The sequence below is a fragment of the Cimex lectularius genome, unplaced genomic scaffold, assembly GCF_000648675.2.
Source record: "Cimex lectularius strain Harlan isolate CLEC.00 unplaced genomic scaffold, Clec_2.1 scaffold62, whole genome shotgun sequence".
Classification (NCBI taxonomy): Eukaryota; Metazoa; Arthropoda; class Insecta; order Hemiptera; family Cimicidae; genus Cimex; species Cimex lectularius.
The window spans coordinates 528,992-554,655 of NW_019392785.1; the positions used below are offsets into that span (position 1 = coordinate 528,992).

A 25,664-nucleotide genomic window follows, 5' to 3' on the forward strand; every position below is an offset into this window, starting at 1 on the left:
CCAAAAGTAAGAGTCCTTGTTTCAATCTCGCATGGCGTGTGAGGATTCTCGAAAAGATGCACTTAAAGAAATACTATAGTATAACTTTCGAATCCAATCTGCACAAGTATATACATATGGATACACTGGTACATTTTTGGCTTCTTGTGTTGTTTACTTCTAGCGATCTACTGGCAATTCCAGCTTTTGTACTTTAGAATGATTAACCGGCACGCCTCTATAATCACCCTCCCCGGGTGATGGATGTCCGTGGTTAAACCTAGGTCTCTTGGCACACAACGCAATCAGTTCCTAAATACTCTTATTTCATATTGCTCCAACACCTTGTACACCCGTTAATAACCAACCTAATTGGGCTTCCCTACTTCGCAAACGGCCTCCCACTACACATTCACGCCAATAAATACATTCACTATTAAGATTCGCCAGGGACACAAAACTATCAGTATAATGTATAAAGTAGTTTTCCTCCAAGAATCGCAAAGGGGGACCCAGATATTCCTTGCCTTGCTCGAGCACAATGTTCACATTGGGTAGCATTCCTGCACGCTCTCTATACGGAGCCAAGGAATTGCAACCTTCTCTACAAGCGGCCAAAAAAGTATTGTTTCCATCTCGCATGGCGTGTGAGGATCCTCGAAAAGATGCTCTTAAAAAAATGCGATAGGTAAAACTTTCGAACTATAGAATCCAAAAAAGAAAAGAGGAAATATACATTCCGAAATAAGTTTGATGGTTACTGTGAAGGAATGTGTACGCGGTAATCAGACGAAAGTGATTCGTCACGTACAACTAAGCCACGAGATACTCTTAGTAATAATATAATTGTCTGGAGTTTTATCTGTGATGCCATAAGGTGATCCTAGTCTCACGAATCTCTTAAAAGGGCGTTGTAAGTGTGTTTATCTTTTCTTTCTCTTATAGTTTCAGCTTCAACACATCTACTTTTTAAGTCTCCTTGTTTATTTTGTCTGAGGGTGCATCAGTGCGATTTCCTTGTACTACTCGTGCATTCATGGGATTCAGGGACGACTTTCATTATCAGGACTTTGTCATATAAATTTATAATGGGATAATGCAAATATAAAGACTTTCGAACTTTTGTTCTCGACGGATCGAGACGTTCTAAAGGCCTTGGGCCGAAAGTGAAACCGAATTCTAGATACTCCAGATATTATCGGCGCGTCGTCCCGGTTCACCTTTGTGGGAAACTTGCCCTTTCGTTCTTCGTCCACTCATGGTTATTCTATGAAGTGTAGACATTTGCCTTTCTACGTTTCCCCGCGCCTTTTCCCAAATGAACCGCGGCCTTTGTCCCTTTCTACAGCCCACGTGAGATTTGTATCGGATTTGACATCCGAAGGGAAACTCGAATCAATAAGCGCCGGCCTAGACCGCAACCGGGTCGACCGAATGAAATTCCATTCACAATGGGCCGCGAATATTAATTTTGTCTTTCTATTAGGGCTTTCTTCTAACCCTTTTCTATTCTTTTATAATGACTTTCGGCGGTACCCTCGGGTGGCTAATATTCGGACTTCTTCAACTTTCATCTAGCATAGAAAACACAATGACTTATGGATTTTGTTCAATCACTCGAGGCTGGCCTTTTCACTTTTGGCTGATTTGAAATCTTCAAAGTTTACAAATTAGAGCCCACCTTAGAAACCGTTACTTTTTCTTAATTGACCATTAAAATCTTCGAAGTTAAAACGATCAGAACGGTCTCAGAAATTATAATTCTTATTCTATATCTTCGCTTCCACTTCTTGAAATCAAGATAATGCACAAATTCTTCTACTTAGGCGGAGTCCTTTCGTTCACATACAATACTTATATATAAAACTTTCGGTAGACGTTGGATGTAGCACAGATGGCCGGAAAATGAATAAATCTTCGTGCTCCTGCTTGCTACAAAATAAGCTCTTTAAGCGGGGAACACACTTACCTGATGCAACACTATGCGACGCTACCCGACGCAAATCCAAAGTCCAATTTACTTAAGATTGTATTACCCCAGTGCGCATCTGCCCGATGCCACGCAACGCTATCCTACTCTACGCCCTGCGATCCCCACTGTCCAGATTTTCGTCGGGCAGCATCGAGTACAGTCGAAGACAAAAGAACCGGACACTCATATTTTTATTCAAACTACATTATTGTCGTTATATTAATTACAACACTTAATATAAACCAAATTAAACGAGATAAAAAATTCATTAGTTTTTATTAAAAAATTATAATGTTAATGGTTTGGTAGAAAATTCAAAAATCAAAACAGCAGAATACCATTTTTTGTTATGATGAATTTAACTAACAAATTATTGCACGGTTTTGCTTATAAAATTTAACTAACAATTTATTTTATGGTTTTGCTTATAAAATTACACCGTTTTCGTCGAGTAGCGTCAGAACAGGACACTCATATTTTTTGTAGTTTATTTCAAACTATGTATATGTAGTTTTGTCTTTATAATAATTTCAACATTCTTGTAAACCAAATTGAATTATTTTTTTAAGTTTAAAAAAAATTATTTAATCATGATGGGTAGGAAGAAAATGTATCAAAACACCAATTATTTAAAACAATTAAGTTTAACAAACAATTTATTAGATGATTGTGCTCATAAAATTTAACTAACAATTTATTACAAGGTTTTGCTCAAATTAGTGCATTGAGAACAAAAGAGGCGTTTGGATTGTGATAGTGATTATTGTGATTCACTGTGTGACTGTGGCGTGCGATTGACGTCGCACAGATGTACCAAATCGAGACAAGGCGTCTCCTGTTGCATCCGGTAAGTGTGTTCCCCGCTTTAGGCCAGGAACACACTTACCGGATGCTACGCCATGCGATGCTACCCGACGCCTTGCCACGTTTTGGTGGGTTGTACACATCTATCCGTGTACAGCCACAGCGTTTATCACAATAATCACTATCACAATCGCAACGCATCTTTTATTCTTAATGCACTATTTTGAGCAAAATATTGTAATAAATTTTTGGGAACCGCGGTAGCCGAGTGTTTAGCGTGAGAGACTCGGCTCATAGACGCCGCGGTCGTGGGTTCGATTCCCACCGTCGCCTCTGGCCCTTTTTTCACGATAACCCCCCCCCAATTCGTCACCATGGCTAATATGCATAATCATAAGGCAAAAAAAAAATTGTAATAAATTGTTAGTTAAATTTTATGAGCACAACCATCTAATAAATTGTTCGTTAAACTTAATTGTTTTAAATAAAGTTACTCCTAACCATCATAATTAAACAATGTTTATAAAAACTTATGAATTTGGTTTACATTAAAATAACATGTTGTAATTAATATGACGACAAAATTACATGTACTTAGTTTGAAATAAACTACTAAAAATATAAGTGTCCTGTTCTGATGCTACCCGACGAAAATGGTGTAATTTTACGAGCAAAACTATGAAATAAATTGTTAATTAAATTTTATGAGCAAAACCGTGTAATATATTGTTCAAATTTAATATATGTACCGCCAAATGTACAATAAATTGTTAGTAAAATTCATTATATCAAAAAATCATATTCCGGTGTTTTGATTAATTTTCTACCAAACCATTAAAATTAATTTTTTAAATAAAAACTAATTAATTTTTAATCACAGTTAATTTGATTTATATTAAAATAAGTATGTTGTAATTAATATAACGACAATAATACATTTAGTTTGAATAAAAATATGAGTGTCCGGTTCTTTTGTCTAAGACTGTACTCGATGCGACCCGACGAAAATCTGGACAGTGGGGATCGCAGAGCGTCGGGTAGGTTAGCGTGGCATAGCTTCAGGTAAGTGTGTTCCTGGCTTTATCCTTCTCAATTCAATTTTAGCTTACAGGAGTTGGAATATGAATAGAGATATAAAACAATTATTTAAGATGGAAAAGTATTTTATTTATTACTTTATCTTTCAAGTCATCCTCTTCTACACAAGCTTCGCTTATGTTACTAAACCCCATATCAACAATTGGAAAATAAAGTTTAACCCTTCAAAGTCACACCCGTGAGACTAGTCCTAGCCTTTACTTATGCAATGAACCTGTTCTCCAATCCGACAAAGTTTACTAATTAGGACTTAAATTGGGTAAGTGACTAACTTAGAAAATACATACAAGATTAAGTAAATATACACTCAACAAACGATTTCAAATGCTTTATTATCTACTCAACCGACAATGAAAACTACCATTAAAATCAAACTTTCACCATACACATACCTACTCAAGCCTATTTGGATGTTCGGGTGACAAGCTTATGGATCGGCGAAATATTCAAAGATTACAAAGTTTTCAATCCAAAATTTTAAGACTAATTGTTTTTGCCCCTTTTGTCTATAACGCCCATAATGCCACAAACATAAATTATCCAACCTGCTGGTTGTATATAATGCATATACAGTTGTAGATACAAATAAATGAAGTAAAAAAATTGCATGTCTGTTTTCTGTTCAATTTTTTTTCTGCCTTCGGGAGTCTTTAGATCTTGAGATTAGATTTTTTTTTCAATTTCAGAACATTCAGAAGTTGGAAATTTGATTGGTCGGTTTTTAATATACAACACTAGATATTAATCTTTTGAATTGACGTTCAAGTAAAATGATATAAAGCCCTTTCTACCGGCGGGAACTCGTTTTAAATGTCAAACGCCCTTACGTAAAGTAGGCATTTAAGAAAGCTGAAAAAATCTTTACACGTTTACCAATAAGCCATTTAAATAATAGATGTGGTCTCGGGAAACAGACCAATTGGCGAAATTGGCTTTTCTTCTTTGCCTATTCATCCGATCGCCACCCGCCGTGAAAATCTGCCACATCTTGGAATTTGTTCAATCCTGATAAAAATAAAAGCGAAGAATTAATAGGTTTTGATTATAAATTGAAAACTGGATCAAAAGTAAAAAAATAAATGGACCGAAAGATTAAAATATCGATGAAATCGTTTGAATCTTCTGGTTTGTACAATTTTTTTTTTACGACGGTTCGCAACAGCAGAGGTCATATAAACCCCCCCGGATGCCGGTGTTTTTGAAAAAAAAGCCCATTTGTAACTATGTCGGCCCCTGGATTCGAACCCGGGACCTTTACCTTACAGTGATGAGCGCCGTGTCAACGTCTAAACCGTTGCAGCCACCGACGTCATACAATACTTTTTAAAACTTATACTTCGACAAAGCGTATTTTTATTGTTTTGTTGTATATTTCCCTTGAGAGGAAAAAAAAGATACTTGAAATCGGCATTTTTCGCCAAGTCGTCAAATTTTGCCCAGGACAAAAATTTGAATTAATACATTAATCCCGTCCTTTTTCACCCGTTACTACTTTTTTCTCCATTTAGCATAAAATTTCTGATTTGATGTAGTTAAAGAAAAGGATATATCGCTAGAAAACTTATTAAACGAAGACGATCTTATGAAATTTGACAAGCTCTACAGCGAATTTTTTCAATGAGGTCGCAAAAATAGTTTTTTTAAAAATTTTAAATTGAACAGTTTTTGAAAGATTTAGTGCTTGGTTTGTTAACAAAACTTAAATTGAAAAAAATTCAGAAGGGCGCCTTCTTAACGGAAATTAATCGCTCTGTTCAGTGCTTTTTTTTGGATTTCCATAAATATGGTAGTTCAAGAACTACGATTAGAATACGTCAAAAACCGTAGTTGAAAAATAAGTAGAATATCTGCGAAAGGGGTCAGAATCGGACAATGGCTTATATGGTTTTTCTCATCAAATCGTAATCCGGATTTCTTCAGGCGCCTCTTTTCTCCGAAGCAGTATTACCGTTTAAACAGTTTCGTCCCGGGCTCGGGTGTTACTAATCACGTCTGGGGCCGCCTAGTCTCGCTGAATCCTCGCGGTCAACCGCCATCATTAGCGTTCTTGCAACGATAGTGGGTGTATTCCGTCCGCACTCCACCCATAATGTCCAGTTGACCAAATTGCCAAACGTTATGTTTACCAAAATAAACACAAATTCACTTCAACAATAGCACAATTTACGTTGAGTATAAAAACGTCCATGATAAGTTTGTTTCGGTAAATCGAAACATATCATCCTTTGAGGGGCTGATTTTTATCCAGGCTCAGTTAGTCGCTCTAGTACAGGTTCGTAAATATTACAGCAAGAGATATATATATATTTTTTTTTTTAAATAAGCAAACCTCTTTTTATCTACGAGGCCCATCGTAGACAGAAAGAAGAATATGCTTGAACGATTAATCGTTCCCTGCTGTAATAGATTGTGAATCGGACCGGAATTATAAGATCGTGTCGGCTGGATAAAAACGTCCGATCTCGCCTAGGTGGACGGACGCTTCCTTTCAGGTCTAGAAATAGACTTTCTTCTATATTCGTGACCGGGAGGAAGCTGGAAGGGCGTGTTGAGCAATTAAACGAGGATCCAAGGATCGTTAGCCTTATTTGAACCGGCGTCTTTGACGGTTTTTGACTTTCGCTGAACATTCGCCGAATTTATCATAAATACAAAAAGAAGATTAATTTGATCTGGTTTGAACAACGCCGGGAATGCTTTTAACTGTTAGCTTTAAAGCAGGTGCGAAAATTTCAAATCACCTTAGATATTCTACAAATTTTGTTTTCAAATAATGAATGAAGTCTTTGATTCTATTCTTTTTCGGGATCGGTTGGGAAACGTGTTCAGCCAGAAACCGTTAAACGAAGATTGAAGGATCGATAAGGCACCGAAGATCCATGGTACACGGTAAAATCAGGTTTATCAGCGCCGTGCGGTAGCCTGAGGCTGTTAGATCGTCTTTAAAATTGTAAAAATCAACTTAAACCTAACAAAATAGCACAAAACAGGAAAGATTCAACGTAATCTGATTGTTCGTGATGTTAATTGTCTATCTTTTATGGTGCTTGATTTTTACGTAGGATTTTTCTCTTTTTCTCTCTGTATATTATATCTTTTCGTCCTGGAGTCATTAAACCATGCCACTATTAAATAATAACACTGCAAAATGTAGAATAAAATTCTGGATCCGAAAATACCTATTGTAAGCCTAGTTAGTAAGCCATTGGAAAACATTAAATCAATTTTTTATTTGTCACATTACTTCAGAAATTTCAGAAATCGTCATATGGTGCAAGTACATTGAAATTTCACGCTGAAATGAATTGGAACGCTTATTGGGTCATATTCACTCTCATACCTGTCAAATATCGTAACCTGACTGGATGAGTTAGAGTTGATGCTGGGTGTTTTTCTGCGAGTCGGTGAACTGAGCTGAACCACCATTAGATCTTTTATTGGGTCCGTCATCAATAGCTGGGTTGTTTCAAACCACTCGGCAAACTCCAATAAGTGATCGGTTCACTCACCATAAACTTTGACATTTAGTGGTCATTAAACGGATGACAACCGTTTTAACCTGTCTTGCTGGTTTTAAGACTTTGTAACATTCAATAAAAGCCTTCAGAGGATAACTTTGAATTATCTTTCACACAAAACCTCTTACAATTTTGGGACAAAATCTTCCCTGGAAATAATCGGAAAGACGCATAAGAGAAGATTATGGTGAGCATAAGGCGAGGAACAGGCTTACCCGATGCAACGCTTGCGACGCTACCCGACGCAAATCCAAAGTCCAATTTTCCATAAGATTGTACTACATCTGCCCGATGCCACGCAACGCTACCCTACTCTACGCTCTGCGATCCCCACTGTCCAGATTTTCGTCGGGTCGCATCGAGTACAGTCAAAGACAAAAGAACCGGACACTCATATGTTTATTCAAACTACATGTATTTTAATTACAACACTTATTTTAATATAAACCAAATTAAAAGAGATCAAACATTCATTAGTTTTTATTTAAATTTAAAAAAAAATGATTTGGCAGAAAATTGATCAAAACGCCGGAATACTATTTATTGAGAACCGGACACTCATATGTTTATTCAAACTTTTTTTTTTCTCTCTCTTATGGTCTAGCATATTGGCCAAATCTCTGAAGTATAAACTATTCAAACTTCAAAACATGTATTATTGTCGTTGTATTAATTACAGCACACTCTTTTAATATAAACCAAATTAAACGAGATCAAAAATTCATTAGTTTTTATTAACAAACTATAATTAATGGTTTCGAAGAAAATTGATCCAAAACACCGGAATTCCATTTTTTGATATGATGAATTTAACTAAAATTTATTACACGCTTTTACTCATAAAATTTTACTAACAATTTATTTCATATATTTACTCATCAAATCTAACTAATAATTTATTTCATGGATTCGCTCATAAAATGTAACTTGGTTTTGTTGCTAAAATTAAACTAACAATTTAACTTGGTTTTGTTGCTAAAATTAAACTAACAATTTATTATACGGTTTTGTTCATAAAATTTAACTAACAATGTATTACATGGTTTTGCTCATAAAATTACTCCATTTTCGTCGAGCAGCGTCAGAACCGGACACTCATATTTTTTGTAGTTTATTTCGAACTATGAATATGTAGTTTTATATATCGTTGTATTAATTACAACATTCTTATTGTAAATCAAATTAAACGGGATCAAAAATTCACGATTTTTTATAAAAATTATTTAATTATGATGATTAGGCAGAAAATTTATCGAAACCCCGGAATAACTTTATTTAAAACAGTTACATTTAACTAACAATGTATTACATGGTTTTGCTCATAAAATCTAAATAACAATTTATTACATGGTTTTGCTCAAAATAGTGCATTAAGAACAAAAGAAGCGTTGCGATTGCGGTAGTGATTTGTGATAACGCTGTGTGACTGTATGTGGCGTGCTCATGACGTCGCATAGATGTGCACACCCTACCAAAACGAAACAAGGCGTCGGGTAGCATCGGTTAGCGTCGCATAGCGTTGCATCGAGTAAGTGTCTTCTTCGCATAATGCAATTCTCAAGTCTGGTCCTGGTTTTTGATGTTATTGCAAAGAAATGTTAATTGTTCATATTTTGTTTATTTATTGACCGCCTTGTATTGAGAAAAGCTTACAAATATATAAATGCGTACAAGAAGGACATTGTTGATCGTGCCTCGGTACAATGAAAGGTTTGAATTTCTATTATTTTCAAAATGTGACTTTTTGTTTTTTGTACCGTTGGTTCAAACCGGTGTCACGCTCCTGTGGGTAATTTTCCATACCGTCTGAGTATATTTCTTTCTCCCTGGCTGTTGTTAATCGCAGTACGACGGCGTTCATTGCGCAACGTCTTTTCTCATAGACTGCTCGTCCGAGGATCGTGCCCAGAACGGATCCCCGTGACTTATGCCTATTAATTTGCGGATTATCCTAACGGTTTCGTGGCTCGGCAATCCTGGGGTTGACAACCCGAAAAAAACCACATTGATTTCTTTGCCTCTCAACATGTACTCTGTCCATTGAACTGCAGAGAATTAAACAGAACAATACAAAGAGGTAAAACGTTAAAGTAAGTTTAGTTTAAAAAATTGTCCGTAGTGATCATATTCTTGTACGTGAGCGTTTTTTCAGAGTGGACGTGGGGGCGCTTGTTTCTCGACGGAATTTGGCCCGGGTGCGAGACCGTCCGTTGACCCTGAAGACCCCCTGTGCTGGGTGACCCTGAATGGTTTTACACGTGATACCGTTATTCACAAAGCTTAATTAAATATAAAACTCGATTACCAATACAAAATATCTGTGCTTCATTTGGGTAATTAACAAACTGTCTATTATTGGCTTAAGATACCAACTGATATGCAGAGTTAATAATACAGTATTTACTGAGCTAGGCATTGATTTCATGAATGTACTATACATGATTTTTTTTTAAATTATGGGATGTATTTTTCGAAAACCAACTAATTTAGTCATTTTCGGTTTTGAAACGTGATTTTTTTAACAGGTTGAAGCAAATGTAAAAATTGCCTAGCAATATGTTTCTTTTCAATGTATTTATCATCTCGTTCTACATATTTATGCAAACGAGTACGTTTACTAGACCAGATTTGAAGAAATTTACATTGTTACGAAATCTGCAAAGGCTTTATTAATTTTTTTTACGAGGTTTCGCAACAGCAGAGGTGATATAAACCCTCAGGATGCCGGTGTTTTTGAAAAAAAGCCCATTTGTAAATATGTCGGCCGCTGGATTCGAACCCGGAACCTTTACCTTACAGTGATGAGCCCCGTGCCAACGCCTAAACCGTTGCGGCAACCGACGCCCCATTAATAATTTATTCAATCTTATCCATTGACCTTTTTATCTCAAAATTCACATGTTCATGTTGAAAATTAACATGTAAATATAAATAATAATAGCTGAAACCAGTAAGAAAATAATAACCATTAATTAATTTTGTATTATAATATTATGGAGAGCCTTAATCTTTAATATTTCAACACAATATTTTTTAAATGAAGTTGTCCAAGCTCTAGTTGTTTTTGTCAAAACATTTTTTTATAGGCAAGCTACATTCACACTATTGATGTGAGGTGCCTGTCATGACCTGTTCAACAGCTCTAGCTGTTTTTGATCGAATTTTGATTCTTTTAGTCATCATCTCGATCTGATTCGTACTGAGTAAGGAGCTTTGAAGATTTGTCCGAGGAATTTTGAATGGGAGGACTGGATGTTGGATGGGCTTGGTAGAACCCCACAGCTGTCCTGGTGGTCCAAAGTGGTCGCAATAACGTCTTATGTAAGGTTAGTTTAGTGATGACGGTCAAGACGGATTTCGGACTTAGAAGTCTTAGTAGGTGTCCTAGTCTTGTGTTGAGTTGTTGACACTTACGTCTAGCTTGGGGATTTCATGTTTGTAGTTGCCCTGAGTATTTGACTTGAATGGAAGTTTGATGTATAGTGGAGGACAACTGTTCATGTGAAAGTCCAGTGAGTGTATTTTTTGTTCATTCAGTCTTGTCCTTCACATTTTGCACCAGTGACCTGTCTCCGATAAGCTCAAGGTGTACTACTATGTTGGAGGTTGCTGTATGTACGAGCTGATAAACGCAAATCTCTTGAGGTTTCACATGCTTATTAAACTCATGTTTCACCTACATATCGAGCTTTCTAACTTTTCCGTTTGTTTTGTATTTGACAACTTTCATTCTACTACTAAAAATGGGGAGTGTGAAGTTCTTTGGTTTTTTCCACTTTATTTATCAGTCAGCCATGGATTGATGATGCACTCCGCGATTGGTTTTCATATATCTTCAATTCTGAAGAAAACATTCCGTACCAACGACGGATTGTTCTTTCGTTAAACTCCCTTCACAAAAAAACCTGATTACTGTTCCATTCAGCTCGGGCAGATGAAAGAACTCATAAAAAAGTAGTCGAAAATCGCGTTTCCATGGTCTCATTTTAAACTATTATGGAATTGAAATTAGAATTGAACAATTGTAAACATTTTTCTGGTAAAAAATAGAAAATTTTGAAACAACCCAACGCCTTTTATAAATAATTGGTGAATTTTAGTCCGAATTTGTCAAACCTAACATAATCGATTGTAAAAAGACAACAATGTTGAAATTACCGAAAATATCTTAATTATGATAAGAAATGGCCTTTAACACAAGGTTTTAAATTAAAAACCCTTTATTAATAAGTTTTTGTGATGGATTTTCAGGCATGCGAAATGTTCAGAAAGTTATATATTATTCCCATTTTATTTAGTTGCCTGATTGACCAAATTACTTCTTACAATTACTTAATCTTTTTATGTATGGATTTGGTTGAAATGAAAAAGCTAGCGTCACGAGAGGGATTCGAACCCACGACTTTCGGCTCAATACGCCACTGCTCTAATCACTTGAGCCATCGTGACCTCGATCCATCGGATACCTTCTCGCATCTCGACCTTTTGAATTTTCCCTCCTTTTTGCCGTTTTTCAAATGTGTAATCAGGATTCGATTATCGGCGCCATATGAAATGACCACGGGGAGCTGTTAGTGAAGCTATATTTCGTTTTACTTATTAAATCCATTTTATTTAGTGGTCTGTTGAAGAAATTACTTCTTTCACTCACTTAATCTTTTTATGTAAGGTTTTGGTTGAAATCGAAAAGCTACCGTCACGAGCGGGATTCGAACTCACGTCCTTCAGCACAATACGCCACTGCTCAACGCGGACACCAACTCCGCATCTCAACCTACGAATTTTCCCTCCTTTTTGCCATTTTCCAAATGTGTAATCAGGATTCGATTCTCGGCGACGTGAAGTAGTCACGGGGAGTGAAGTTATACGTCGTTTTAGTTATTACAGTCATTATGTTTAGTGGTCTGATTGACCAAATTAACCAAATTACCTCTTTCAATTAATTATTCTTTGCACGTACGGTCTGGGTTGAAACGAAAAAGCCTGTGTCACCAGCGGGATTCGAACCATATATATATTATGATAATGAAATATAATTATATTGCTTTTATTGGAGTGTAACAAACTTTCTCATTGTTCCCCTATGCAACATGCATATTTTTGTGTACTAAATATGGTATGTTGAAATTCCAGCTTTTATAAAGGCGTCCGTTCCGAATTCCCACCAATTGGTTCTCATTCAGACGGACGATTCCCCTTAATCACGTCGATTATTTATTCCGAAGGATGACTCCGGACACGTCTCGCTTCGGAAAGGATAACACGTCCGTCTGGGAGGAATGCTCACTCGTTCGGGATTTATCATTCAGGGCGGATTTGGATGCCAAGTAGCCCTGTTTCCAAGGCCCCCCTAAAAATCCTCTTCGACGGACTAAAAACCCATGGAATACGAACGCTGACTTTCTAATACGGTGAAAAACAAAAGGGGGATTGTTCTATTACAAACTTAAGAACACACACGGTGAAATGAAGGACAAGTAAATTAAAACTGGGGGGATTACTTGCAGCTAATGTCTTGCTCCATTCTTAATTACAAGAGCCTTTCTACCTCGGCTAATGAAAGTCGAAGCTTTGTATTAAAGGTTAAAGTTGTGTTTCTTTTAAAAATAAAACTCTTAGGTCAATTTCTTAATTAAAACAAGCCATAGGTCTTCAAAGAAGGCTAAATCGAGTTAGAGAGCAGGCAACAGGTGCTGCAGAAAACAAAGCCATTCTTATAAAGGTGCCGTTTCTTACAAACACACTCAGAACAATATAACCTAATTAAAGTGATATCTTTCCTGATAAATATTGCATTTATTAGAAAATTTGTCGGATTTCTCTTTTGTACATCGAATGAAGTTTATTTATAAGTTCACTAATTTTGTGGTCCGCTTGACCAATTAATATTTTATAATTAATTAAGGCTTTTAGTTGAGATAAAAAGTCAATGGCACGAGCGGGATTCGAACTCACGATCTTCGGCTTGATACGCCGCTACTAAAATGGCAAAAAGGAGGGAAAACTCAAAAGGTCGGGTTGATATAGGAAGTTGGTGTCCGAGTGGATCGAAGTCACGATAGCTCAAGTGGTAGAGTAGCGGCGTATCAAGCCGAAGATCGTGGGTTCGAATCCCGCTCGTGCCATTGACTTTTTTATTTATAAGCTTTTTTTACCGTTTTGTTAATTTATATTCATTCCTAATGTAATGGAACTTTGTCATTCTTGAGATTAGTTTTTAATTTCGGAAAGTAAAAAAATGCTGATATAACTTGAAAAGGTTATTAACACGGTATGCAGCGAATGTGCAGCCGGTGAAGGGTGAGTAAAAGTTGGTTTGCAAGTTTTACATATTAAGATTTTTTCACCCGCTCTAATAAAAAAAATCGATGTGACATTCGAAAGGTAGCGGTTCTCCCGATCGAGTGGTTGAGGAGTTAAGGCGTCCGACTCAATAATTCTGGTTTCGAATCCCGGCGTACTCCATGGAATTTGTATCTGTAAAATGATTTGACTCCTTCGCCTGCGATTCCAATGGATAGGCCTGACAATCATTTTCCACTAACCTTATTAACGGTAATGTTAATGATTAACTAAAAGGAATGGGCTATGGCGGAATTCGAACTCAGAACTGCTAGCCTGGCAAATTCGAGTCGGCCGCCTTAAAATCCTTTACCACTCGGCCACCGTAGTATCACTTCATTTTAGTATTTACAAAATAATGAAATTGTGGGATCGACTTTCTTTTAAAACTAATCAGACAAAATTTCACCGGACATCAGACGATAGTGCGTTAATAGTTAACACATTTTGTACTTGGGACAGCGGTCACCGAGCCCGTTAAGGTGTTAAGGCGTCCGACTAGTATTTGCCATACTAATGGTTCTGGGATAGAATGCAGGTTCAGCCCATGGAATTTCACTGGGCAATAACATGTAAAATATATTGTAAAGTGATTTGCACCGATTGATTTTAGCTCCGGGGTGGCAAGATTTTTAAGTTCAGAGATCAACTGGTCAAGAGAGATCAGTTCGTTGAAGTAGGTAGTAAGGAGCTTTGATAATTTGTCTGAAGACTTGTTTGGATGGATTGGATGCCCTGGATGTTGGATAGTCTGGCAGAACTCCACAGTTTCACTCCGAACAGTGGTTGCAGTTAAGTTTCGTATAAGGTTTTCGTCCTAGAAGTCTTCGTAGTTGTCCAAGTCTTGTTATGTTGTTGTTTCTTAAGTCTTGTGGGATTAGTTACTCTGCCGTCTAGGCCCTAGGTATTTGACATGAATGGATAATGCTTTTTCTTTGATGTTGATGTACCGTGGAGAGCAAGAATAGGGGGGGGGGTCACGATGTTTGTAAGATATTAACTCGTGTTAAATCGAATAGCGAAATGTCCAGTAAGATCGTGAACGACCCCTTCTTTCCTTAGCATGTTATTTTAACGTAATTGCGTGTGGCGGTTGGCAGAACCACAAATAAAGCTATAACAGCCCTTGAAGGCTTGTTGTGGTTTGTTTTGGTTTTCTTTTGTGTTAAATTGTAAGATGCCAGAAGTTAATAAAAGAGGAAACTCTTTCCTTCAAACTCCTATCTATGCACTCGAAAAGTACTAACAAATGACATGCTTCAATTCTTGCCGACATACCTAACTTGCATCCTAACCTCTAACAGCCTCAATTTTATAGGATATGGGATGTATCTATTATGTATGAGAGTATAAGGATAGGTCAGAAATTAAGTAAAGAAAAGTATTTGTCTGATGTAATTAATGAGTATTTAAGAATAAAAGTATGTGTTAAAAAAAACAGCTATTAAATTCATGGCTGCCATGTTGGTTACCTACGCCCTAACGGATATCAATGTGACTACATTTTCGACCTAACATCTTACATTGGCCCTGGTCTGTTACATCGAGCAATGTTAACTAGCCGATTCTAACAATTCTACGTCATCATTTTTCTCGATCTAACAGGACCTAACAAATTAACAGGGTTAACACAAAGATCCTGAATATCCCTACTTTTTCAATGAAGTTAACCAGTATGGGATGTATCTATTATGTATGAGAGTATAAGGATAGGTCAGAAATTAACAAAAGAAATGTATTTGTCTGATTTACTTAATGCATATTTCACAATAAACATACGTGTAAACAAAAGAACAGCTGTTAAATTCATGGCTGCCATGTTGGTTACCTATGCCCTAACGGGTAGCAGTGTGACTACATTTTCGATCAAACATCTTACATTGGCCTTGGCCTGTTAGATCGAGCAATTTTGACTGCCGATTCTTACAAGTCATCATTTTTCTCGATCTAACAGGACTTAACAGAGTTAACATGGTTTACACAGATATCGTGAATACCCCTAATATTTCCTTCTGAATAGATTGTAAGTCAAATTTGCGAAATCGAAAATAATGCACTTTTATAAAGGAAGAATACAAACACCTTTTACACAACCTTCTCCCATATAAAACTTGATGACTTTGAGGCTGATTTAATAAATGCGTACTTAAGAATAAAAATACGTGTAAACAGAAAACAGCTGTTAAATTCATGCCTGCCATGTTGGTTACCTACGCCCTAACGGATAGAAATGTGACTACATTTTCGACTAAACACCTAACATTGATTCTGGCCTGTTAGATCGAACAATGTTAATTAGCCGATTCTTACAAGTCTACGTTATCAGTTTTGTCGATCTAACAAGACCACCAGAATTAACAGGGTTAACACAAAGATCGTCAATATCCCTACTGTTTTTTCAGTGCGAACATTCACCAAATTCTTTTCATTTAGACTAATCTTCCACTTCTTTTAGCAGTGTTCGATAAGCTCAAGATTTTTGTGTTGGAGGGAGCTTGGAAGTGCAATACGCCTGACAGGAATTACCTTACTTTTTACTTTACTAATTATTTTCCATTAATCAAAAACTCGAGAACACCTTCGGTATTTTATATCGTTGAACTCTTTTCAAGAAGAATTAACTGAACATAATTAAACCTGATTTTAATCAATTATATTTCACTTTAATAAAAGCTATGTTTATATACATTATGTTTTTGTAAAAATTAAAATCGACATCATATTCACAACTTTTTATACGTATGGACAGTCATAATTTGGTTTCTGTTATTTCTTGAACGGACAGGCATTTAATGGATGTTTTTATTCCATCGCGTGAGCTCACTTGTGAAAGTTTACACAACTTACATCAGTGGTCGTTATATGAACCCAAAAACATTAAATAATAAATTATAGGTAGGCACTTTTAAGCTTTTTTGTTTACTGCGTTAATTAAATACCACTGGATCACTGCGTTTGGGTCATCATTGCGTACACAAAGCGTGCCTTACGTTAATTATTAATGTACCTCCATTATTTTCTAATTTGTCTCTTCTATTATTTAAAAATTGTCCTTGTTTAACTGTGGGGTCTTTTTTTAAATTCTAAAAAGGAAATATTATAATTTATGATCTGATTTCTCTTCCGGGGGTCGTCTTACAAAAAATGAAGTGTGTTGTTGAATATTCATCCTTACGCATTTGTTATTCGGAAATACAGTTTCGGAATACTGATTTTTCTTTTAAATGCCGGTTTGTTATTACCATTTTCTTTTTATCTCGGATAAATTTTGCAAAGCTTGTTTTTCCGGCTTGGCCTATGTTCATAAATCATAAACCACTGACACTAACAGTATTCTTGGGCCTAAAGGGTTTTTAATTGGCCATTGCATCGTACAAAAAGTTTTTTCTCAAGAAGCCAAGTTTTTTGTGCAAGAAACCACAGTGAATCTTGATGAATGAATAATGCGAGTTGCAGGCCTTCTGGGAGGCTGGAGGCTTTCTTCACAGTCCCCGGTGGCCGATTCTTCAGCCGCCCCTCTTCAGAAACGAGACCTTATAGCCTCCGGTGGACTTTATTTACAAGACAAGACATAAAGAAATTAGCCCCTTCTTCCTGAGAAGGGCGAGGTGACTTTGCCGGCGTAATTACAACATAGGTCAACCGTGGGAATCCGGCTTCGAATCCGCAAATACTTTCCCCCACAATTTCCTAATTGGGAGGCAAATCATTTTTTCGGGATTGCCTCGCTCGCCGACGACACGATCTGCAAAACATGGCGGATATAATAAAGTTTGTTAGGTAATGAAAATCAAATGCGTTACAAAGGGAAGATGATGACTTTTACGTTATCTAACGAAGTTAATATCCCAACAAAAATCTAATCGTGAAAAAAAGACCAAGTCCAGACACCCTCGAAAAAATTAGCCTATCAATGGTATCTACATTATGGCCAAGTCCGTTCTTTTTTTTAGCCCATGACCTGACAGAACTAAGATTAAATCACAAGGACGATGTGCGTTCACACAGGAGAGGTGGTTAAAGGGAAGGTAGAGAACTCATATGCAAAGAAAAAAGTTCCCAGACTCTAATTGCTCATTCAGAAACTGGCCAAGTGTTAAGCAATAAAAATAAAAGGACTATGCTGCTCATAAAAGTAAAAGTGAAGTGAGGTTGGCATAATGTATTTGATAGGCGGACTTTTTTGGGAGGGAGTCTGGAACTTCTTTTCTTAGCTTTCTCAATATTAATTCTATTAGTTTAATAAAGGTATAATTCTGTCCTCGAGATTTTTTTTTCCATTTGACAATTGGTGAAAGTAGTTTTGTCTATTGGAAATGTAATAGTGTTGTAGTTCAGACGTAAGTGAACCGGTTAGAAATATTTCTGTGTCATGCCGCTTGATTAAACCCAACTGTACATTAAATGACCATAAAAATTATAGCAATTAGTGAAAATTTAGATTCGAGTTGTTGAACACAGCCGACAAAATAGCCCTCCCCTCGATAGTTTAACAATAATAAATAATTCTTCTGAACCAGGCCATATAATTTATCTAGTTGTCTTAAATTTGAAATAATAATAGCCTTGTAATAATAAATTTTATTCAATAAACAAAAAACGGAAAAACAACATAAATCCAACCCGCCGTTGGATGGAAGGTCGTTTATGCCTTTTGAACTGGCACTGGGTAACTTATCGTGTACGTCTTTACTCGCGGGTTTGTTGAACTAGAGTTTCTCACTGATGATGACGCAATGCCGAAAAGTATTTGATCAGTTGAACGAAAACGCGAGTGAAGACCCTGTGCCGGTTCTGTATGAGTTCACTGATTCGCATACAAATATGCAGCATCATAAGTGTTTTTTATAACACCTCACTATAAACTAGTGGGTAGATTGGGTTGGTCTCCAGTCCTCGTCCAAAATTCTTACCAAATTTTAAGAATATATTTAAAAGAGGTTTTGATATACTGCTAATAAATAATTCACTCACATGGTACTACCACCTTTACAACTATTATATAGCAGCTAATTGAGGGTTGATGTATTTTGTATTCCTGCATAGGCCCTTTCCCATTACCATTCGCGCTAATAAATACATTCACTCTCCAACACGCTAAGGACAAAGATCTATCATTACTATTACCCTGTTTGCTTAAAAAATAGGAACAGAACACCCGGGAGGCATTCCTACACGTTCTCTATATGGAATCAAAGAATTGCACCTTTTAATTAGGTTGGACATATCGAACAAACTTTTTGTACATGCCGGACACATACGCTGGCTTTGGCTCAAAAATAATGGCGTATTCCACGAGCAAGGTCCAACGAGGGATATCTTCTCCTGTTTCATTGCTATTGAATGATGTTTCATATTCTTCTTATTACCATATTGGGTAATCTTTATTGGACCTTAGGGGAGTGCGCATACCCCGATAAAGAAACTCGCTACTGTGCGCGAAACTTAACTTCGGCGGCATGCCTACACGCTCTCTGTAAGTTGCCATTGCTTGACAAGCTTCCATTATGTGAAACACGTCGAGCAACCTTTTTCTGCATAAAGGGCACCTAAGCGGGATTTGGCCCGTGTGTAACCACATATGACTTTCATAAAGGGCTGAGGACGATTCCTCAGATTCTCGAGGAGCAAGTTTTGCTCTTGACACGACCAAAAACTTCCTCCTGCAGGGAAATGTGTTGACACAGTTTGTTCTCATTCCACCCTATTTCTTTCCAACGAAAGCGAGAAAAATAAATCGTTTTTCAACAGCGACTGCACTTTCCATCGGCCCATGAGAAGGCGCTAACGGCCGCGGTCCGAATAAGGAAAGAGAACTCGCTGTGATAGACTTGATTTGTGGACGCGGGAACCGATCTGATAAGGAGACGCGAAAAACCTTTCCCTGCTTCCCATAAAGCTCGAATTAGGTATAAGTCGGGCATGTCCGCTTGTTGCGAAATGGATAGCGCAGGGAACCACCCACGCCGGTAGTAAAAGAGTCCGACCTTTAGGAGAAACTCACGATTTGCCGGTAGCAAGGTTTTTATAAAAGAGATACACGTTCTGCATTTAATTAAACAGGATGGTGCTAAACGTACCATATGGTGCGTGATCATTAATCAAGACATTAAAATTGTTTACTATTTCTACATATTTTTGTCGTTCAATTTATATCTAGATGTTTTTGACTTGTCGCGTCGCTTGAGATTCTTCCCACGTTGATGATCTTCGTTCCGTCTCGATTAATTGATCTGTCCGTTAATAGATAATATTTCCCTGCTGAGATAACCGACGGTTTGAATTCAAATTGAGTGACGCAACCCGAACGGAAGCGTGTCCGTTATCAGTTTGAGTTGGACCCGGCTACCGCTCAGACGTTTCTCTCTTCTGTTGACATTTGGTGAGTTGACTATTGTTTAACTTATGAAATGAAAGATGCGACAGATTTTTCAACTTTCTCTTTTCTCTACACTGAACGGTTATGTTTATTTATAATATATATTGTATCGTCAGACAATGGGGTATTCACGATGTTAACTCGTGTTAACTCGAATAGAGAAATGTCCAGTAAAATCGTGAACGACCCCTTCTTTTCCTAGCATGTTAAACGTTAATTTTTCCGCAATGCTGCGCGTGGCTATTGGTAGAACCAAAAAGAAAGCTATAAAAGTCCTTGAGGGCTTGTGGTTTGTTTTGGTTTTCTTTTGGGTTAAATTGTAAGATGGCAGAAGTTTATAAAAGAGGAAAATTAATGAACTTTTTCATTCCAAATGCTATCTATGCACTCGAAAAGTACTAAAAAATGACATGCTTCAATTCTTGCCGACATATATAACCTATATCTTAACGTCTAACAGCCTACAACTTTATAGGATATGGGATGTATCTATTATGTATGAGAGTATAAGGATAGGTCAGAAATTAACAAAAGAATTGTATTTGTCTGATGTAATTAATGAGAATTTAAGAATAAAAGTATGTGTTAACAAAAAACAGCTGGTAAATTCATGGCTGCCATGTTGGTTACCTACGCCCTAACGGATAGAAATGTGACTACATTTTCGACCTAACATCTTACATTGGCCCTGGCCTGTTGGAGCAATGTTAACTAGCCGATTCTAACAATTCTACGTCATCATTTTTCTCGATCTAACAGGGCCTAACAGAGTTAACAGGGTTAACACAAAGATCCTGAATACCCCTTTCAATGAAGTTAACCAGTCCTGAAGTGTTGATATAAATAAAACTGCAAATTCTTGACTACAAAGACAATTATCCACATCAATTTTAACTAGGCATTTCTTCTTGAAGGTTAATGAACCTGCAAATTGGTCGTTTCAGTACATTTCGTTATGCCTATCCTACTAGTAATTAACACGGTTGTAAAACCATTGAAAGTTGTTAATATTTTCTTGTTCATAACGGAGTAAACAATTAAGACGTGCAAATCAATGCTGATATGCGTAACGTTACTAAATATTACCTTCCCTGTGGAAAATCAATTTTTTAAATAAATGTGTAGAGATTAGTGACCGTTAATCTATAGTTATTCAGATATCGTGAGATGCGGTCGGGAGTGATGTAGGTTTCAGAAAAACACTTTCTTCATCGTACCAACATTTAAATCTTTTATTGAGATCATCTTCAGGGCCTGGGATTTACAAACAATGTTTACATTTAACAAATACATTTAGGATGTGGATAAGTGAATTTATACAATGCAAAATATATTTTATATTCAAACAAAGTATTTCTACTCACTCAAAGTGTTTGTCTTCTGTGTAATTGTGCCATCCTTGTGTGTCGTGTTGAGAGTGCCAGTGAGATTTTGCTGTTTCATGTTTATGTATGTTTGGTTTTGAGGGGGTGGGGAAGGAAGTCGGTATATAAAAGACAATTTTGTGCAAGGCGTCGGCTCCTTTGAAGTGAAAAAAGCCGACAAAGGGGAACAATGTGTTGGTAATAGTTCGGCCAGATTATTCTTTCAGGATTATATAGAAAGGGGATAAATAGGAAAAGGAAAGCTAAATTGTTGGAAAATTAGACTATGTGAAAAGTATTTGATGTGTGGAATGTAATGTAATGATGTATGTATGTTATTTGTATTGTATTTGATTAATGATATTGGCGTAGCTGCGACTGAGTTTGCATGTATCTGTTCTGTAATTGATGCTGTGTTTATCTCTGTTGATATAAACCATTTCTAAGAAATTACGTTTATATTTGTTTTGTTCTGTATGTAATATTTTTGGATTTTTGAAGTCAAAATTGTGTTGGTGTTCAAAGTGGTGGGTAGCGAGTGCTGTAGGATTTTGCTTGGGTTTTTTGCAATCATAGATATGTTGCTTTACTCTCTTGTCCAGATATTGGGATGTAAGACCGATGTAAGTTGCCGGACAGTTTGAACAGTTGATCTTGTAGATTACGTCAGATTTATTTATTATTGGAGTGGGATCTTTAACTTTGGAAAAAAGTGTTTGAATTGTTTTATAATTTTTGAAAGCTATTTTGAAGTTATCGGACGAGAGAAAAGTGTTTAATTTGTGTGATAGGCCTTGAATAAATGGTATGGAAATGTATGCTTGTTTGTTTGTATTTGATGTACTTAATGTAGTATTATTAGTAATAGTGGAATGTGTTAGTGTTGTGTTGTAGTTGTTGATTATTCTGTTAATTATGTGTTTAGGGTAGAGATTGTTATGGAGGATCTGTTTGAATATCTTTATGTTCTTGTGGTGAAATGATTCATGGCTCAGGGTAATCATTCTGTGAAGTAACCCTTTGGCCGTGTTTACTATTGTATGAAGAGGATGGTGAGATTTAAAGTTGAGGTAGCGATCTGTGTTTCTTGGTTTTTGGTACCAATCTGTGATTAATGTGCCATCTGGTTGTTTTATTACAAGTGTATCTAAAAATGGTATTGTTTTGTTGTTTTCGATTTCATGTGTAAATTGTAGGCGTGGGTGAAAGCTATTTTTTAAATAAAAAGATGAATTTGAATGAAAAATGGTTCCGAGTGAATAAATAATGATATCATTTCCGTTTTAAATTGCAGCCCGTTTTTCAAGATTTGTCTTGATGCGCGCTAAAACTGCATTAAGCCGTGCACGTGCCGTCAATATTTTTCAAATATATTCTACTCGAAAGAATTGCGTATACGAAATGATATAACATGACCCCTCTCTAAAAACATATTTTCTCCGAATTATTAACATTTTTATATATTATATTTTTTATATCATTGTCAGGAATTTGAGTTGAACAGTCAAAATAGTTGTGCGCGTTTTGTTTTCGGCAGAAATTCATGTAGTCTCATTTAATCTGAACAATTTATTAACCTGCTGCTTCTCCTTTTAGAACTATAGCAAGTCTATTAGTTAAATTCACTAATTTCGTGGTCCGCTTGACCAATTAATATATTACAGTTAATTAAGGTTTTTGGTTGAGATAAAAAAGTCAATGGCACGAGCGGGATTCGAACCCACGATCTTCGGATCGATACGCCGCTGCTCTACCACTTGAGCTATCGTGACTTCGATCCACTCAGACACCAACTTCCCATCTCAACCCCACCTTTTGAATTTTCCCTCCCTTTTGCCATTTTTCTATTAGTTAACCTGAGCTTATGTATTAGCTCTGTGATAGCATTCAGTATCGTTGCTAAGAACTACAGCAAATACACAGTTTGAAAACGAAGGCTCTCCTCATTAACTAGCAATTTAACCCCATTAAAGCAGTTAGACAGATCCATTGTTTTCAAATCGCGAATTGATGTTCTCACTTTAACTATTTCTATTAATTTCTTTCAACAAGTATGATAATCAATGAGGATCTGAATAAGCACTATGCTTTGCTGGAGTTTCCTTTTGTCAAAACTACAGCAAGTCAATAAAACTAAAGATTTGAATAAGAGCTATACATTGCTGCAGTTTCCTTTCTCAAAACTACAGCAAGTACGTCAGTCGAACTAAGGATCTGAATAAGCAGATATTTGCATGCCGTTTCGTTACTTAGAACTACAGCAAGTATATTAGTCAAATATAGCTCTGTAGAAACACTTCAGAGCTTCAGAAAGTATGATAGTAAAACTGAGGTTGGTAACAACTACCGTCTTTCCATGCAGCTTTGTTTTTCAGAACTAAAGCAAATTAATTAGGCAAATTTATGTTCTGAATAAGGGCAACATGTTAGTAAAACTGAGGTTCTCAATAATTACTGTCTACCATCCCATTTCGTTTCTTAGACCTACAGCAAGTATGTTTGTCAAATTGAGCTCTGTAGAAGGACGGTGGTGCATTGCTGCAGTTTCGTTTCTTAGAACTACAGTAAGCGTGTCAGTCAAACATATGTTCTGTTCAAGCGGTGTTTTATCCCGCAGTTTCGTTTCTCAGAACTACAATAAGCTTGTCAATCAAACTCAGGTTATGTTCAAACGGTATGTTATACCGCAGTTTAATTTCTCAGAACTACAGTAAGCGAGTCAGTCAAACTCCCGTTATGTTCAAGTGGTATGTTATCCCGCAGTTTAGTTTCTCAGAAGTACAGTAAGCGTGTCAGTTCAACTCAGACTCTGTTCAAGCGGTGTGTTATGCCGCAGTTTCGTTTCTCAGAACTTCGGCAAGATGTTAATCAAACTTTTTCAAAATCAAAGTTTTGTGTTAGCCTGTTGACACTTCTCAATACTTGCAAGATCTTCACCAAAAAATACAATCTCTTCATTTTTATATTTTCTTTATACGCCATAAGAGGATATATTTCTATACATTCTATATATTTCTCCTTATATAAGAGGATTAAAACGTTATAGTTACTCGAGAATATTTGTGTTTTGCCTAGAACAATAAGTTTATTTTCAGTTAGATGGTTTTTTTCCTACCCGTGTCTTCATAATATTCAAATCGTTATCGTGTGTTTACTAATTGAGATCTCGTCTAGGTTGTTTGCCAAAAGCTCACATTTTAGACATTCTTTCTTTGAAAGCTAAATTAAACATCCTTGGAAGAATCGATGTGTTCCACATTTCCCATGCAGAGGGTCTTAGATGTATTATTAAATGCAATAAACGGTTGGATGGTTAAAACATGAATTGCGTGATTACACGACCCTTCTTTTTGTGTAAGTGTTGAATTCACGTGTTCTATGCTATAAGTAATTCTATGATGGCGACAAATGCCCAAATGGGCTATGACTTCCCGACGTTTGTGTCTTTTTTTTAATAGAAGATGGGACTTCAAACGGTTTCGGTTTCGGACCTCTAACCAAAGGTGAAATCGGCCACAGCTTGAGGCCTCCGAATTATTGCGAGTCACGACCTCCGGCTGGGCGTCGGCGTTTTATCGATCCGCGGATCTGCATCCGCGAATCGTGATCCAGTTGTTTTGAGTACGGTTTTGTTGTTGAAATCTGAAACCGCCGGCATGCGGCATCCCCATAGAGTGCACGTTTTTTCAATGGTCAATTAAAATATCGCGGCACGATTTTCTTAAATCTTGTAAATATCCTCCCATATAACTTAGGTGTGTTTAGGAGAGGGCATAAAAACATTAAACTTTATATGACCCATTTTATGTTCTATACTGAGAGGCAAAAAAGTAGTCACCGTGGTTTTGTTGTCGGGACTACATCCTGGCCACTACGAACATTGAAGTGAAGCCCGTTTCAAGTGTAACCAACGATCCCAGTTGTGTGGTGCCCTGAATTCATCACAATAAAACTATCGCCAATTAGTGGCATATAAGGAACAACTTCAGATAACACAGCTTCAATGTATCGCGCAGCTGTTAGGGAACTCTGGATGAAAATCAAGTTCGTGCGACCTTCCGTAGCTGCCCAAACCATTACACCACTCCATAGCTTCTCCGGAGTAAAAATATTGAGGGGATATAGCGGTAACATGAAAGCTTATACAGTACCATCCAGTGATGGTAGCCGTTATTAAATCCATACGATGAGCGAGATGTACTATGATA

The 25,664-nt window shown here is 36.7% G+C and overlaps 1 protein-coding gene across 4 annotated transcripts in view; it reads left to right on the forward strand.

Moving 5' to 3' along the window:
- LOC106666348 overlaps nucleotides 1-25,664 on the forward strand; it is a 461,223-nt gene that overhangs the window by 153,217 nt on the left and 282,342 nt on the right. The window lies entirely within an intron of this gene.